At 36.2% G+C, this 18,089-nt stretch overlaps 1 protein-coding gene and 1 non-coding gene across 4 annotated transcripts in view; both read right to left on the bottom strand.

The window, feature by feature from the left end:
- The window catches only part of Mib1 (E3 ubiquitin-protein ligase mind bomb 1), a 506,537-nt gene that overhangs the window by 318,570 nt on the left and 169,878 nt on the right, over positions 1-18,089 (bottom strand). The gene's annotated exons all lie outside the window — the stretch shown is intronic.
- LOC143185342 (U1 spliceosomal RNA) lies at positions 5,439-5,606 on the bottom strand. Its single transcript, XR_013002897.1, has one exon. It is a non-coding gene; the product is annotated as a U1 spliceosomal RNA (small nuclear RNA).

Genomic DNA, 18,089 nt, shown 5'->3' on the forward strand with positions numbered 1-18,089 from the left:
TAAAAATATGTCCAACAGAACGTAAGTATACCAACGAGCCCTTATCAAGGCAACGCTGTACTACGTATTTTTAAAGTCAGACTTAACAAACGCCATCTTCAACGATTTACAGATTCTATGCCGGGACACCCACCCCTAAGTCGTGGTGCAAGGTAAATAAAAAGGGCGGAAAAGAGGGATCGGTGTCGCTTGAAGTCGGGACACTTCTTTAACGGTTACGAGGGGCGATAAAAGGAACTGCCACAATTTAAAGTTGGCATTCGCGCGAGCAGAGGACCGTTCTCCCCAGCGATTTTCTGCTTCCTCGAGTGACTAAACTTCTTTTTGTCCTCCCTAATACACGGTCGCGAGATAAGAACAACTCTGCCTGACCATTTTCACGTCGCACCTCCTGACCCCTGTAATTGTATGCGTCAGGCACTTCTCGCGCCTTTGTCTCTCGCCCCTTATCTCGATGAGATAACTCGTTCAAATAAACTTTTTTCGTTTGCCCGGGACGAAGCAGCCGAAGAAAAAAGCAGACGGAGCGTTCGCGATCTTCCTTCACGTCGTTCGCTTCCCTCGTGGATCTCGTCTCGCTTAGAAGCTCAGACTGTCCCAGCGATCGGCTGAAGAGTGTAACGAGCGAGAAGAGGCCATCAGAGGAACCGTCATTTTTCTTTGCCGTCGTTTAAGCACGTAGGATCATTAATTTGGAGATTCTTAGTCCCTCGAATAGCCCCGCTTCGTCTGCATTCTTCCTTGGGCTTCTATGGATCCTCCGTTTTCTAGATTTCATCTAGAGGGAAATGATCGAACGATCGCAAGTCAGAACTTTTTCTTTTGGTTAGAATATTTAAAGTCGCTTCAACTGTGTAGATTGTTAGCAACTGTAACTTAATTTTAGTTCTCATATGAGCTGCTCAGATGTCAAACTGATCAAGTCCACTTTTTGTCAAAATTTTATTTTTATTACCAAAGCTCATGATTAGTAGTCAACTTTTAAACAGTTGAAAAATTTATCTCCACAGTTATATATACTGTCATAAAATAATAAAACTATGTATGATTGGTGAATAACATTTAATATATTTCTGAAACCATTTTGAGAAATTTTAAATTCTTTGTCGAGAATCAGGAGTCTCGGTCCAGACTCGCGCCAAGTACATTCGCACCGCGAGTAGTGGGAATGAACTGGCGAGAGGCTTTCGCCGAGACTATCTATACACGAGTGAAGAAAGAAGAGATGTTAAAATTTTGAGCTTTTTTAAAAGTATTTTAGAAGATGTTTTTTTCACAGAAATTGATTAACTATAACTCTATGAACCTGCATCTACATATTGATGTAACTATTACTGAAATTAATGTATGGATTATCGAAAAAGTAGGAGTAACCTTGCTTTATCGAAGCTATTGGCAACACATCGGAAGTTTCCACAGACATTCGCGCCAAGTATGAATTATAGCACGAAACTTCTTAATAAATGCATTTTTATTGGACTTGTGTAAATAAAAATGTTTATAAATTACTAATGTTATTTTTAGTATTCGCGTATAGATTATCGATTTCTTCTGAAATTACTGTGATCATTCGGAACGTGGTGTGACTTTCATTTGCCGTGTGTGACGTTTGACAGGTTATAGAGGTAGAGATTACGTATTTGTGTCTTTCATTTCTGACTGTGTATTTTGGATTAAAATAGTAATATATTTCATGTGTTTTCAGTCTAATTTGTTAAGTTTATTTTATAGCTTGATTTATTTAAGCAGTATTTATGTGCTTATTAGTTTTTCTCGTTTATAGATAATCAAAATAAATACTTTTGTGAAGCAAGTGTCAATTAATAATTAAATTAGAAGCTTTGGTGAAATATCCGAAATTTCAAGAAAAAAAAAAAACAATTTTGTGCAATAAAATTGGATGTGAATTTTGAATTTGGTGTTTGAAAGCAAGTAAGTACGATAACAGACTTTATAAAACGATATAATTAAATTCTCATGTCGCAATCACAATATCAAAGCTACTGTGTTTGTTTTTCAGATAAATTCACTTTCATTGATTGAGTATTTTAGACAGACTATGTAACCAAGAAAAAGGGAAGAAGATAGTAGATGTTAGAGCTATGAATTATAAATATACGATAACAGTCTGAATATAAGTGATTGTTTCACTTTTTTAATTCGACAATAAAGGTTCTGATTTTATCAAACTTAATAATACATTTTTAATATTAAAAATAATACATTTTTTAGCAAATTTTAACTAACATATATGTTTTATAATGTCGAAACTACGTAATTTTACAAATTTAGTGCTTTTCTTTTCACTGTTTCCAAGAAGTGTTTCGTGTTTCCTAATTATGACTGGTTTCTAGTAAAAGTGCGATTATATATACGAATGTAGTCAGTTCATGTAAAAACTAACGCGAATTTAATTCGAAATCAACCATTTGAAGAAGCAAAAATTGCTTCACGAAGATGAGAAACATATTTCTATTACACTCCGAAGAAGATATTATTTTGACATATTTTTCCTCGAGGAAAAGTGACAAGGTAGTCCATTCTTCGTTACTGATACAAACATGCACTCTCATAAATATTATTTGGACAACCCTCCCTCGCATTGAATCGTTCAATTATAAAAAAAAAAAATCGTTACGCCAGCTATTAATCTCTTATCACAGGGGACGGTTTTTTACGCGCTTGTATTGAATTTTATCGCAATCACGCGTGAAGCTTTCCTGACAGTTCTCGCGTATTAAATTTGTTACGATCCAAAGAGCAGATTCCGCTCGGAGTGTGCGGGAATAAATGCGCGGTATTGAAATGCGGTTTTAAATCGTGCTCGAATCTTGGTTCGGACGGTATCTTTGGTTTCGATCTGGCCGCTGCAAATTAAAAGCGTAAAATGCAGCGTCATTTGTTGTTGAAAAAAAAATCACTGCGTTTCTGCATGGTTCAGATATCCGATACAGATACTGGAAAAATGATACGGCGCATCGATGAGGCTTCTGCGTTGATATTACCGTTAAACAATATGTAAATGAGTACGTATTTTATTACTGGCCAAATAAAAGAAAATAATAGGAAAACCAATCTTGAAGAATTTAATTTATTATAGTACAACAAAAGTACTCCAAATATTACGAATATTAAACTGAAATACTAATACGGATATTATATGTATATCTATGAATGTGAACAATTTTATCTACCTAACAGCAGATGTAAATTGTTTGTGATTAATGTAAATTTCAAACATTATGCAAAGTTTCAACGTGTATGTATAAACTTGTTTCAACTAAGTTCTATAAGTTCTATAAATCTACATATTGACTCTAATAACGAGCTAGTTTGCTGACAAACTAATTTGCATTTAGTTTCTAATTAGGAAAGACAAATACCAATGCATACTAATGCTAATGATTCCCAATAATAAAGGCCAAGGTATCTTTTTTATCAAACACTAAGTGGACACAGTCAGAGTTTTATTGAGGATTCTGTTCGAAAGAAAATGTGTATTCCCAGAAGCTCTCTCTTCCATGGGAAGCAATATCGCGGTAAGGATTGAAAAGTAAATATCATTTAAATATTGTGCAAACGACAGAGGATCGCTATAATGTGTAAATGAGGGCTAGGCTCTTATCTGAAATGACGAAATATAAAAGGTCCTCAAAGAAAAACTCTGTAACTGTGTTACTAGTATATAAGTAAAACAAATTTCAAAATGTTACACAATAAAAAATAACGTGACTGGTAATAACCTTACCCAGATTACGGCAACCTAAAGGATTAAATTAAATAAATTCTTAAATAAATTTATGGTACTGGACTGCATACTTTTATATCCACTTTAGATTTTACATTAACTCTTTGAAACATGCACTTTTAGAAAATAAGGGATCACACGTTGTACAGAAATTTTATTCTTACACTATTTAACACAGTAAATTTATTTTAATTACTAGGGAATTGTGGTTCAAGTAACTTTAATTTTTAAAGTGGTATAAAAATACATATTTATATATTAAAAAGAACACCTTCAACTTTACCATACTTCAAAGAACTAAAGAATCAAAAAATGTTCAAATCTCTTTACAAAATCATCAATTAAAACGAATATTTTAGTACCCACAAAAATGATCAATTTGCTACAAATTGAAACTAAACAAAAAAATTAAATTACCGGTCTTTGAATCTCGCAGAGTAATAGCATCCTTCTTGTTAAAAGCGCATTACAGTTAATAAAACGAAACAAGTAACTGAAAGTAGGTAAAACAGCTATCTCGCAACCTTACCAGCCTTAAAATATTCACGAATCGCTTAGGTCAGAATCATTAGACCTAAAAGCTAATGATACGTTGCTTAAACAACGCTTTTTTTATTCGCCGTACACGTGTCGCAGTTACATATAGCCTGGCAGTACGATCGTCTATTATGCAAATACATATGCATGAACGATGCACGTACAATTCACTGTCGGCCGCACGTGTTACGAACGCCTGAAGATTTGCAGGTACCATTTGCCAGCTGGTCGAAAAAAGGACGCGAAACAAAGGGGAGGAAAGAGAAGCAGAGGAGAGCACTGGCGAGGCGACAAATTTTTGGTGGCTCGTTAAAATTCCTGTATATCTTTTCGCGAGAAAAAAAAAAACCCTCCCCCGACCCGATCTTATCGCGATTAAATTTATTCCAGGACAATTTGTCTCGCCCTGGTTCAGGAGTGTACTCTGCTTGGAAATGCGAGATGAGGCCACGCTAATCGCTGGCTATTTTTCTCGCGCTGTTTACCTTACGTTCATCGAAGCAAATGCAGCAATGCACAGTGTTTATGCACGGTACGTTTGCGCGCGATAATGCAAAGTGGACCGTTTCACGCACGGTTCTGAACCTGCTATTTAAAGGTTAAAGAAATGTGATTTGAGTCGACTCGATTATTTTGATTATTCGATTATTATTTCTGCAGAGTTTATAGAAATACGTGGATTGAAATATGTATTTGCTAACTAGCAAGCGAAAGCTATTAAACCTGACCTGTGTATTATTTGCGTAAAATTAATATTTAGAGCAAATGATTTAACCTTGAATTATTTTGGTGGTTGATTGTTAATTAATTTTGCGATTATACAAACAAAAGAAAGTATAAAATCGATCTCTGTATACATGATTATTCATCACTTTTCTAATAGATATTCTAATTCACATTGATAAAATCTATCCACTCTGGGGTGCCCCATATTCTGTACACCATAAATAGCCCATATATAATTTTATTTTATAAAAGCAGCATGTTGCTTCATTTAATTTGCATTTCAAACTTTTTTTTGTCTTTCATTGTACTTATTGTAAACACGTAAGAGGTACCCAAATTTACACTTTCCTTCCATTTATCAGATATATAAAATAAGAAAAAAATAATGGACAAATCCAATTCTAAATGAATTTTGATAATAAATTATCCAGGATAGCGCGAACGCAAGTTTCGATTAACAAAAATTGTACTCCCGAGATATCCACATTAGAGATATTTGCAGGGGTCAGTTCCTGGACCATCGTGCAATGAATGAGCCCCACACCCTGGAGGAACCGCCCTCTTGATTACGGTAGCCTCTGCACTAGGTAAGCATGCTTTGTGTCGTTTCTAGTTACCACTTAAGCCCCGTAGTGTGCAATTTCAACTGTGAAAAACTTCATCCTCTGAAAACGCACCACAGAGGTAACTGTGAGAACCACTGTTCACCCCATTAAATGCTTTTCGTTTCCAGTGTAATAGTCTCTAAGTGTATTTATAATAAATTACACAGTAACTAATTTAGATATTTTATATTATTGGGTATATTTAATAATTTTTATACCTTCAATGGAAATACAGTATTGTTTGGACAAGTTCGATGGACGCTCAGGTTCCCCTGGAATTATTCTTCCGATTTACCTTATCTTCGACTTTGAGAAAATAAATTTAAATGATCAAGACACAAATTTATCTTAAAAATGAGTTTCTAAACTTTCTTTTGTCTGCCACTGTATATTTGAGGCAGTATTTTAGTATCGTCTGAGTGATTTTTCATTTGCTGAGTTCAAAATGGAGTACACAGTTTTATTTTGGCTGATACATATAGAAATAATTAAATCGGTTTTTTTTTGTGTTTTCTTGTTTATAAAAACCTCTTTTGATTCATGTATCGACTTTTATGGGCGGAAACATGCATTGCCTTCTCGTCCAGGTTTCACGCTAAGAATCCTCGCGCGCTGTTCAAAGGATCACGAAGTTTTCACCTTTAATCCGCATATCCTACCCCGCCACGATCGAAAAGCAGGAGAAACGGGATGACGAAGATTACACGCTGGCTCGATAGTTCACGAAAGTTGACTTCCAAACTTCGCAACAGCTTGAACGATATAATACTTTTGGCAATAAAAGTTCACCTATACCTTCTGAATGAAAATTCGAGTTTTACTCTGAGCTTTGTGCTCGTTTTCGAATCAGTTTCTGCAATAGAGTCAGAATAACCACGGTCAAATATTCAAATTTTCTTGTAATCAAATATTAAAGTTTTCATAGTTCAAATATTCAAATTAATAAAAGAATAACAAAGTTATGTTTAAGACTTCGTTTCAGAATTAGTTCGCTGAAAAAAGGGGGAAAATTCAAATATGTCTGACGTAGAATTTCTTCCACTGACTTCACAGTATCTGACTTGGCTAGAGCATGTCAGCGGTAGAAAAACTCCTAAGTCAGACATACACATTTCATGCATATTTTACGCCTTTTCTTAACAATTAATAATTTTTATAATCAATAATTTGGGTTATCAACGAAAAAACGAAGTTTCAAGCGCATTGTCATGTTATTTTAACGTGTAGTATCGTTCTGTAAAGTTTCTGACACCTGTCGTCGAACACACTGTACAGATTTTCAAATTTTCGAGCTTTCAAATATTTAAACATTTCAGTTTTCAAGGTTTCCAGCATTGAACTTTCTCGATACTCGAATTTTCGAGTTTTGAAATAGTAGAACATATAAATTCTCCACTTTTTAAATATTGAATTATACAAATTCTCAAAGTTTCAAGCCAGGTTTTCGGATGTAGCAGTTTCCGAATTTTCAAATATTGAAAGACACAAATTTTCAAGTTTTCAACCTTAGTGCTTATTAAATACTTTCTGTTTCTGTTACAACAAAAAACATCCTGAAGAACCACAGTTGCTCTTAAATAGTCCAAAAAGAGGATTCATTTACGCCAAAGTTTTAAAACACCAAAGATGCTCGTTACCTTCGGTTGTGACAATTCTCAAACAGCCGCTGTTAAAAAAATAACAGTGATATTCGATTACAAAATTTTTGGAATATAGTTTCAATATTGTGGAATATGTTTCGATGATAAAAAAAAAATTAACAAACGAAGTGATGTGTACAAAAAAACTCCAAAAAGACAGTTTTGTGGAAAAAATTGTAACTTTTTCATGTTTTAACCGATGTAGTTAAAAATTGAGGGTAATGCTATTAGAATGTGGTTTAGATTTTAAAAAAATAGTCTTTCAGTGCATATTTCAAAGAAAATGCTTATTTGATGTATCAAAAAAGGGAAATTTTTGAATGAGAAAAGTGGTGTAATTATATACACAACAGAATTTATCGACAGAAAAAATATTACACTTTTTTCTTTTTAATTATTAACATGAGTCATTTGAACCCAGCAAGATAAATGTAATTGTTATAATGTGTTAGGTAATTTTTTAATGAAAACCACTGCGTTTAAAGGCCATGAAATGTCTAGAACCCCGATCAGTAAATAAAAATTGAAAATCGCGGAGCAACCGCATTAAATAACGTCTAAACAAATAGATTTGATAAAAACGAGAAATTATAACATTACGTATAACATAATATGTATAGTACATGTGAACAGTTCTTACAACACAAGATTTCTGAGATAATTTCTCGAGAACAAGCAAAGTTACACGAAATACGTGGTCAAAATATGAAAACAAGTAAACCACGTTTCCAAAATTTAACCACCCCTTTTCAGAACAACGTCTATAGATTCAAAGCTTATCTGTTCGTTTCTGTGCATCTTTAACTAAAGCAACCAGACCTAGCCAGAAGCAAAGAAAGAACCTAGTATCAACGCCGCCACTGCTCTGAACAATGAGAATAAAACAGTAGCAAGGCGGATGGAGTTCCTAGAAGTCGTCCGTGAAGTTTCCACGGATACTAACCCAAATACAAATCTCTGGCGACGGTGGCTAAGCGCGAAACTTCACAGGTGTACATTAAATTACATCACGGCGCAGACGGTCTCGAAACTTGAGTTCTTCATATTTATCGCGGTCTGCGCGGGTTCCTAGCGAAAATAGATGTGGTTTCTTCGTGAAATCGACATTACTGGAACAGAGGCCACTTAAAGATAATCGTCACTTGGAAGTCATACTCAGAGCTCTTTGAGTTGGTTTCTAGGCGTGCAATTTTCAGTATTTGTACCTTTACTGTGTGAAGGTTTTTAGTCGAGCGGGTTAGACTTCGCTGACAGTGTATACGTGACAATCGATTATTATTAGGGTTTATCTAGACGAGAAGAATAATAGACATGTATTACTACGATGTTGGAGGGAAGAATGGTTCTGCTGAATGCACTGTGTCGACATAAATTAATATTTTATAAGTAGTTTATATCAGGTCATTTCATAAATAATGTCATCGAAGTGCACTGTACTTGCAAGAATGTAAATAGACGTACAATTAATTACGAATATACAGGATACTACTTTCTACGCTTATTTTCCATCTCCAAATAATTTCTCAGAAAATTTGTTTAAAAATCATTACTCATTTGAGACAGAATGTAAACTTTGTATTACTTTTATCGTTGTGCTTGCTTTGCAGTGCCTGAAATAAAACTCTGTATTTATCTTGTCAGGTTTCTGTAATACATGATAGTTAGTAGTTTTGACAGAGAAAGATGTTCAACTGCAGTTATTGAAGTCTCTTGCAGAGTGTACAAAAGTACTCTATAACAAACCTGACTTCAATAGAATCAGTAAGAGTCGACTTTGTAGATTTAATAAAGATTGTCTTACTGCGGTCAAGGTACCTTTGATAGTTTTGCAAAGATCTATAACAGATTCTACAAAAGTCTACCCAGTCTAAACCTACTTAGGAGACTTTTACGAGATCTGTATGTCTATCTTTCCTGCTTAGTTTTATTCTTATTATTATTACTTGGAAAAAACTTCCATAAACTCGTTTAATTCAAGAATCCATTTAGAATGTGAAATGAGAAACTACATTATCTAAAGGACGAGCTGAGGAATCTTGATCGCGTACTCAAGTTTCTATTTTTGAGATGACAATAGTGGGACTACATGCTGCTACATGAACTGGTTTTAGAAACGGGGTTCTTCGTTATGAACTCGCTGTGTGATGACATATCCAGCGGATCTGATAATGCATAGTACAGTGAACCCCTATACGAACTGATCCAGAAGACATGTTCATCATTTAAAATACAGTTACAAAGAGAAAATTTGTATGTATGAGTAGTAGTAGTTGGAAACATACTAAACATTTAATCTCATATTTAAAGTTATTGAAACCTAATTCTTGAGTTAAAACCCTGAAAAAGTTCTATAAACACCCTTCTATTAATTGCCAAAAATTTTAGTAACTGCACTTCAAAATATAAATATGTATAATAAATCTATATACAATATAAATACAGTAAATATAATAACAGAAAAAATTCGAAATCATTTAGTTTTATGTGATGTAGAAAATCTTCAAAAGCATCCAATACTAACAAGGGACAAATTATCAAGAAGCATAAGTAATAAATACGGTCATAAATTTAACCATTGCTTCCTAAAATCTAATTTTTCAAGCAATTAACTTTGCTTACTGTCTTTTACTTTCCCTGAAAAATGTCCTTCTTTAAGTTCCATCACTTTCGTCGCGAGGTGTAGGTAGAGCAGATCAATGTCATAAAACTAGAGGTAGTGGAAATAATAAAAGAAACGTGACGAGGTACAAAGACTCGATCGGTGGGATTCATTCTCCATATTCCTCAGCGACATTAATTGTATCATAAACCAAGGACAGAGAATCATCCGAAGCTATACGTATGCAAAAACAACAATGATCGCTAGGCAATTACAACGCGCCGAGGCATTGTCCCAGAGGACGTGATACCACGTTTCGAAGCGGACATAGAAGATGCATGGACCTACGACAAAAAGGGGCAGGGCGCGAGGGAGGACGCCAGTCGCAATTCCAGATATGCCATCGAGATCCAGTTTGCTCGAGATGATGTACAGCCGTGGCCCAGTGGCCGATTCGTTCGGCTGACATGTGTCCCCAATGGTGCAGACGAGACGTTACTCCTATCTTTCGTTATTATCCTCATAATTCACGCCTCGGCGCGCATCTTATAAAAATATCGATCCTCCGCTGGTAGCTAGAATCTGATTCCTCTTCGTCTTCGTTGATCGGGAATCTTTGAACCGATAGGCGTCAGCGAGCCCTCGTGATAAATGGTCATCGAGAACACATTGGTCATTCCTCTCATATCGCGCCTGCACGCGTGCATCCTCGCCGAAGGAGATCCAAGGAATCTTATCCTCCGAGAAGCGGTGACTTTTTTCTCTCCGCTTCTTGCGTCGCTCAGGACCCTCCGGATGTGCAGCCTCCGACGAGGTTTCCTTTGTGAAGGGACGCGTGGGTCGAGAGAGGAAGATGTGGAAGGGTGCTTGGTCGGCTTTTGTGCTTCCCGAACGGGGGATTAACTTTCTATTGTGTTTCTGCCTTTCGAGGGATGTACTTTTTGCGTATAAACATTGCTTTAACTACAGTGAAACTGAAGGGAATGTACGACTCATAGAAAAGAAGAGATAAATTTATTGCTTGTTTCTGATGGATTGCCCGGGTTCGCGGAATTTTGAGGCATGAGTAGCCATTTCAGAAAACACTTTTCTGGAATATTGGTGGATTTGATCAGTTGCGAGGTGGGTTATTGAAGGAAGTGGTAACTAGTTTATTAATTAAATTTTGTGCTTAATTATTTCTTAGACATTTCTCCTGACTAGTGTAACATTCACTCTTTAGCAAGTATGTAGCCTATTCTGAGGGTATGTGTATAATAATTTCAGTTATGTATTAACAGTTAAAGCTGCCATGCGTGCCTAGTTTTAAAAAATTTGAAAACTGATACTCATATTAGTGCAAAATTTTAATATTTTATTATAATATTAATCACTGACAATAGAGAACAGGTACTTCCAAAGCACAAATTACAGAATCAGAATACAAAATATAAAATACATTGCCACGAAACCAAATCACGACACGATTCCAGACCTTCACCAAACTTGATTGTTAATCATGGTTAACGTCACCTATTTCCTGTGAAAGTACGGAAAACGAGATGAATCGTCAGTTTGTGGCGTCCCTGAACTGACGTGACGTTCATAGAAGTAAAAATCCTTGCACCGGAAGACGAAATAGCACGGATAAATTGTGTAGTGGTTCGCACGGGTACACACACTCCCGTTGTCGTACAGCAGTCGCGATATATAACAAGGCGGGGGGTGGATGAAGGGTAGAGCGGAAGAGAGTGGAAGAGGTGTGCTGTGCCAGTGGAAATAGGGTTTGGGACGCGCGAGAGCTGGCCCGGACCGTTTTATGCATACTGAATGCATATCGAGCCATTCTGATGCATCGCATGCATAGACAATTGATTTATAGCCGAAATAAACTGCCCTCCTTTTCGATAAATAGAAAAGCTCCCCGTGGTGTTCGAAAACACAACCAGGGGAGAGGTTTCGGCTGTTTCTGATACCCCTCTCATGATAGAACACAGTAGAATTTGCTTTATTAAATTCGTAATCGACCAAATGTGGTACTACTTGATCATAGGTTCAATTTTTGAATGCCTCTCAACAACTGTTCTTCGAGCGAGACTTTCGAAAAATTAAAATTTCTTTATTGACTTTATCAGTGAAATTTCATGTACCTAGACAGATACTAAATGGGATTCTCTAGATTTGAAAATTAGTTGAGAAATGAAAGAAGTTTGTCGGAAATAATCCTTGCCGCATAACTTGTTGATGAAATCCTTGGAAAAAATAAAAAATGCACCATGCTTAAAGTATATGCAACCTATAATTATTCTCATTTCAAATTAACTATTAAAATATAAATTAAACACATTTTTTGTGACTGAGCGATTTTAATCCCTGTAAATCTTTTCTTATCCTAATGCGATCTTTCTCTCTTTTAATACCTTCCTTAATTTTAAGAAAAATGTGAAACCGTTAAGGTTAATATTTTAATATTTATATTTCTTATTTCATAACATTATATTATAAACTCGTTAACTGCATACGCAATACATAACGTGCTGGTAAACATATCGACATGCGTTATGAAAATTAGCACGTCCCATTTGTCTTATGCAGAAAAATACATTTATCTTTAATGCGATTCAAAATATCACGTTTCATTTTTCTCTGCAAAGAAAAATACATTTGTAGAGTTTGTTACGAAAAAAGCACATATGCTATCAAATTTTCAATGAAATATATTACTTCTCGTGGCAAAGTCGAAACAGGCTCATAAAAAGAGATGAAATGAATCTATTCTTTTTCTTGTATGGCTGAAATATGCTACTTTTTATAAGACAAACGGGAAGTGCTACTTTTTATAACACACATCGATACATACTTTTCCGTTTTCATATAAGGTTTTCAAGAAGCACGTATTACAATTATACGTTTTTAATTTAATATTTTAGAAATCTCTAAAAAAAACTGCAATAATGTGAAAAATAATATAAAAATATTATATCCTAATTCACAAATATGTCAATCTCCTTGCACATTCAAATGTTTTAAAATTCAAAAATGGAAAAGAGTTACCTCTTTTTAAAAAACTGTATTGTTTAGATTAATACTTCCTTGCCTGGCATCAGAGGAAGGAATAAATACTACTCAGTCTGCCTATTAAACCACTTAACTAAAAGCTCCTGCGTTTTACATACAATAATGAAATTTCATCACTCGCTTGCAAATTTTGAAATAAGTTCAGGATATGGAACTTTCGGTCACTTTGAGATTGTCTTGAAATTAAAATAAACTTGGAAGTCTTGAATATTCTAAAAGTTTTAAATATTTCGAAACTCCTGAGAGTCTTGACTGTTATCTCTGTTCCACAACTCGTTAAAAAATTCTCGCGCATAATAGTGGCCTCCTTTTTGCTTAGAGGAGTATTTCAAGTATTTATGTGAAATGTAACTAAAATCATGGTCAATTTTAAAGTGTTCCCAATTTTTTATTTCAAGCTGCAGTATAGGATATTTCTAACTGATTGTAAGCTTACATCACCACTGTCCACTGTGTCTTCAGAGTTATCAACTATTTACGTCTAATCCAGTTATCAACATTCAGTTATTTACAACTAACATACATTATTAACATGCAGTTTCAAAAAACCAAAATTTGTTGCACTCAGTGATGGATTAAGGTAGACTGGGGCCCAAGTCGCAATAAACAATTAGAATCCCTAACTCTATGACAAAGAAAGTTATTATTAAAAAGGTTTTATTTTAAAACGAAGAAGTTTAATACGAAAAAACTGCTATACTTAATAATCTTTTCGTGGTATAAATGATCAACTATGTCAGCAAGAAATACATCTTCTGTCAATTTTAACTCTCCTTCGAGAGACTTCCTTTTCGAGACGCACGCTTCATACATCTTATGTATAATCCGTCACTGGTCGCTGCTATTTTTGCTACCTTCATTACAAATATCCACAAAGTTACCATCTTCATCTGCACCAATTCGTCCCGTGTTAATTATTCAACGAAAGAGCACACGACCAGGTACGAGGACCCCCGAAAGTCGACGGATATTCAGAGTATAAACGGCAACAAAGCAAGTCAACGATATTTATGGCGTGCCATAGAGCGGCGAGAACTTGCCCTGACTCTTTATCGTTCGCCTGCTCGTGGCTGTTTCGTAAAATCAGCCATAAATCTCGGGGACCCTGGCGAACGTTGCGGAACAGTTGAAAACTGCCTAGCAAAGGACTTATCCACGCCCAAGCTGAGTCGCTTTCGAACGAAAGACTCGTTGGATTAATGGCGACCTATTGTTGCGAATCGCGACGGTCGCTTGGTAACAGCCACGTTGAAAGCAGCAATATGGGACCAGTGCGTTTCGCACTGCCAAACGCGACCGCTGGCAAGTGTCTTACGTTTCGCCTCGTTGCGCGTGCTAAGTAGCTCGTGGCTAAATATCAACAATATGTCACTAAAGCAAGCCCGCTTGTGTAAAAGATTGCCACAGCATGACAGAGGAAAGCCTCAGTCCTAGGGAGTGAAGCAGAGAAAGTGAATGAGATGGAGAGACCCCATATATGTTCTGCTATTTACAAGCTGTTAGAATGTTGAAATGAGAGGTTGCATGAGTAAGAAGATTGAAAGCGTTGAGAATAAAGCCGGGAATCTACCAGTGTTGGATTCACAGAGATATTTATTAACTAACGTTAAATATAATATCTTTTTTTAAAACTTTCTTACACTGGCATAGGAAATTCAAGCCTGCGTGCTCCTCAAAAAAATGTGCAAGGCACCCTCAAGAGGGTAAGTGGTGGTGGAAACCCTACTCGAACTCTTCGGATAATTTATGACCCTTTAGGCCTATGATCGAGAAAGTACGAAAGTAACGAAAAGCTAACACTTAGTCGAGATACGCTAACTTTCCAAAACTGACAAGTTAAGATGAGCTATGCTATGTCATGCTATATTTAACAAATTTGCTTTAATGCAGTACATGTATACGGAAGCGTTCCCATGAAAACCTAAACGAAGCTATGCTATGAACAAGCTGTTCAATAGAGTGGCTTAAATACGAGTGAAGAATTTTTACAGACTCATCAACAAAGTGGTTAGCTAGAATGTGATTCCAATCTATTAAGTCAAGGAAATAATTTACAGAGGAGTAGTCAGCCGATTTAAAATCGTTAATAATGAAGCAACATACAGAAGCGGTATTAGATGAGAGAGGAACATAAAACTACAACGGAGGGTAATAGAGGTCAGCGAGAATAGGACAATCGAAACAAGAAGAAACCTGAAGACAATTAAAAGTGGAAGAAACGAAACTAAGAGTTCTACCATGAGAGTCTAAAACGGTATTAGATTGAAAGAAATGAAAAAGATTAAAGAATCTATCAATTGTATTACACTATGCACGCATAGGGTAAGAGGACAAGGCAGCAGAAGAATATGAAAGGTTGCCAAAGGAACCAGTCGACCATATGAAATTTGACAAATTATACAACAATAAGAAAATCAGCAGCCTGAGGGTAGGAGGTCCATAATTCCTCAATACATAAACAGTGATATGAAGACTAGGGTTACTGGCCAGAGGCAAATAAACCGAGCTGATTATAACAGTCTTGTAAGAACAGCGGACTTCCACAAAAATCTGCATTGCCTCCCTTGACTTTAGAGTGATTTTCAGAGGTCTAGGTCGACCTGGATGCCTAATGCCAATACGCGTAGCCTTAGAAAAGGAAGAGATGCCCGCAGGATGAAATTGATTAATAATATCCAAGATTAATTTTGAATCAGAGTGATTGCCACTAGCCGAAGGGTCCCCCTCACGAGACATTGAGATCTGAGGGATTTCTGGTTCTTTCAAATTGAAGACTAAAACATATAGAGATCTTTTATCCCTTTCAGCAATCTCAACAAGGAAGTCTTCCTCGGATAGTAGTCTAGTGGATGATACTGGACTTGATTCCTCTAAGGCAGATAGTCTAGCTTTGATGGCATTGATTTCAGTAAAAGTTTCATCCTTCACCTTGCCAATGACTTTTAACATGTTTGCTTCGTGAGCCTTGAAACTATCCGATAGGATATCTGTTAGTTCTTCCCTAACAATTTGTCGGAGTTCGTTAAACGGCTGTACATTCTTGTCCTGGATATCCGTTGTAAGCGTGAGAGATGGTGAAGGGGGACACGGTGAGGTCCTAGGTATGCACTCCTTGAAACGATCGTTCAGCGCCTCATGGCCGGTAAAATGAATGCATTTGGGATGAGAAGGCATCCCACGAGTTGGACAAAAAACAGGCTTCACCACGGTATTATTACAAGCCTTACAAATTATATCTTCCATAATTACTTAAGAGAAGAGAAGAGACTGTCCACAAATTATTAATTAAAAATGACCGTTTTTGGTAACTGACACGTTGTCGCCTTAAAAAAGCAAAACAAAGGAGTGTCGGCTAAACACGTCTTCTATACTTGACGGTCACAGGAAAAACTGAATAAAGAATAGATGCAAGAATCTATTGTGCCTGAAGGTTTGATACCCTTACATTTAGTTCCCAAAACAGGTAAGTTAATTTTTGTTTCTAGAGTTGTTTTTCCTCTATCTGTTTTATTTTATTCAGTTTTCTCTTTTCTAGACGCATAAATTTTATACAAATTTTTCTTTGAAAATAGTCTTAATACCTTGACCTGGACCAAAACGTCGGAAAGTATGAAATTTAATGCAAATCTGTTTTGATTTTTTGTTGTTGTTGCTGTAAAAAAGACCGAAACATTTGTCTTAAATTCCTTTTTGGAAGGGATTAAAATAATTAGAATTGTTTCTGAACCATACAAAGTAGGAATTCGGACGTGATTGGTGGTCTATAGGTAAAGAACAACATGGATTATGAATAAAGTAGTATGGGTCAACAATATTGCCAATAAACGCAAAGTAGTAGTTACAGCAGCTACAACTTATTGGAATTAAGGATTATACTTAGTAGCATATTTGAACATCTATGTCCTATACACGTTTTGAATGTTCTTCAAGGTTCCACTCGTAACATATTATACCATAATTAAGCACTAAGCATAAGTTTAAAACCTCTAACCTACAAAACCACAGCTACCACCTTCAACTTTTGAAACAATACTAATCAAGTCCCACCTTAATACTGATTAAGATTACTCGCTGATACGTGAATAATGTATTTGTCGACTCATTTCCCTTTGTCATCCTTTTACAGACAACCTTCATCAACCGTGCCTGACGTTCGTTCTACCTCATCGCTTAACTCTCAGTACGAGATGCTGCATGCGATTATTCTCAAAAGATCGTGAACCTAGACGGTAATAGTAATGGAAGCGAAGCTTGGTAAGGACGGCGCGGCGGAACGTATGGTCGGTTGGTCGGTTGTAACGTATATTAAAATTCCAATATCTAGACTTTTGGTAACTTCTATCATATATCATGCACAGCATCACGGGGAACTAGCTCCAAGGTATCTATACGACAAATTGTTAGGAGCTTGCTGGCTGAAAATCTGGAATCAACGAGCAAGGGAATTTTAGTACAAAACACTGAGCTGAATAATAAGCTGAATATTCGATGAAACTGTCGATCAACTGTTAGAATGTATTTCATTGACTTAAAAGTAAGGGAGATTGTAACACCAATTTCACTTGAACAACATGTTATTCTTATATCTTGATAAAGAGCTCAAAAGATTATGTTAGACTCAAGAAACTTTCATCTTTCTGCATGGAAGATTGAAAGAGTCATCCTACAAAACACTTAACACATTATCGAGGGCAAAGTTAACATCTCTGCTTACTTTCAAAGTTCTCCACGCGCTGCAGGAAACAAATTGTCAGATTAACATCAAAAAGATGACCAAAAGAAACGAAGTTCTGTAAGGCTCGAAACGAGTCGAAATCTCGCAATCTGATTAAACATGGCGACCCTCGACGAAAGTAGAAATAGCCTTTAGGGTTGTCACGTACTTTATCCAGTTCCTGCCTACACGTTCTCCCCGCGACTCTTTCTCCTCAGTCGTGATAAGTTTTCGATGGAATTAAGGATCGTGTTCACAATGGAGATGGCCGCGGCCAGCGGCACCATCCTGATCCTCACAATAGATGTAAGATAGCCAGAATCCTTTCTATTCCTGGAGCCATAGGAGTGTCCCATCGATAGATTTATTGTGGTTTCCTTGCCGGGGAGTTCCTCTTTTCCTTTCGTCCTCGGCTATCTGCAATCTATATCGCCCTCTCCCCTCCTAGACGACGTTTCTTTCC

Source organism: Calliopsis andreniformis, chromosome 10 (assembly GCF_051401765.1).
Source record: "Calliopsis andreniformis isolate RMS-2024a chromosome 10, iyCalAndr_principal, whole genome shotgun sequence".
NCBI classification, from domain to species: Eukaryota; Metazoa; Arthropoda; class Insecta; order Hymenoptera; family Andrenidae; genus Calliopsis; species Calliopsis andreniformis.